The sequence below is a fragment of the Seriola lalandi genome, unplaced genomic scaffold (genome assembly GCF_002814215.2).
Source record: "Seriola lalandi dorsalis isolate HSWRI2012SDOR001 ecotype SW California unplaced genomic scaffold, Sedor1 jcf7180002054169, whole genome shotgun sequence".
Lineage (NCBI taxonomy): Eukaryota > Metazoa > Chordata > Actinopteri > Carangiformes > Carangidae > Seriola > Seriola lalandi.
This window is the reverse complement of record NW_019524722.1, coordinates 342703-343618: the sequence shown is the minus strand read 5'-3', so window position 1 is coordinate 343618 and position 916 is coordinate 342703.

Sequence of the window (916 nt, the reverse complement as noted above, 5' to 3'; positions counted from 1 at the left end):
TGACGGAAATTATGAGAATCAAGTGTATTGCGGGTGCATGGAGGTTTCTTGTCATGGGCTCCATTGTAGATGAAGGTGTTGTGAAGTTTCTATTGAGAACAGCAGTGTAAGAAACGTAGTGCAATTCTAAACCCTTTAAAAAAAAAAAAACTTCTCCACACCTGTACAGACACATGCCCTACAATAACCACCATGTATACACATAAAGAGGAAAGCAGGTTCATGATTCACCCAAAGAGAACTTCAGGTAAAACTGATGTTAAAGCGCCCTTTTACCACTATCCTTTGAAAGTCCTCTGCCTCCACCTAGTGGTGAAAACTTAAACTGACAACTTACCAAGGAATTTGGATGCAGCACTTGAGATCCTTAAAAATAAAAACAAATTTATTAGCAATCACAGGGGAAGAATGCATTACATCTACAGGAGCATTTGTTGGAATAAAAATGCTAACTTCTTATTTACAAAGTCTGCAATTGAATGTGATTAAGTTCAGCACATGCACATACAAATTGCAAATAGGCTATATTATTACACAGGTAACAAAGCTTTCCCCAAATTACCCACTCAGTCACCCAATTATACAGCCCCTCACTGCTGCTGTGGTCCCAACAATCGACATTTAGGATAACAACGATCACCAACAGACACAGTACAACATGTGAGATAACAGAGAGTAGGTGATGGATATGTGGAACAAACATTACAGTGAAATGCAGGAGCCAGGTAGGCCTACATATAGTATTGTAGCAGAAGGGATAACACACTCCCATTGGATGGCGCACACACACACACACACACACACACACACACACACACACACACACACACACACACACACACACACACACACACACACACACACACACACACACACACACACAGAGACCTCTCTCTTAGAATGACATCTCTCTCTT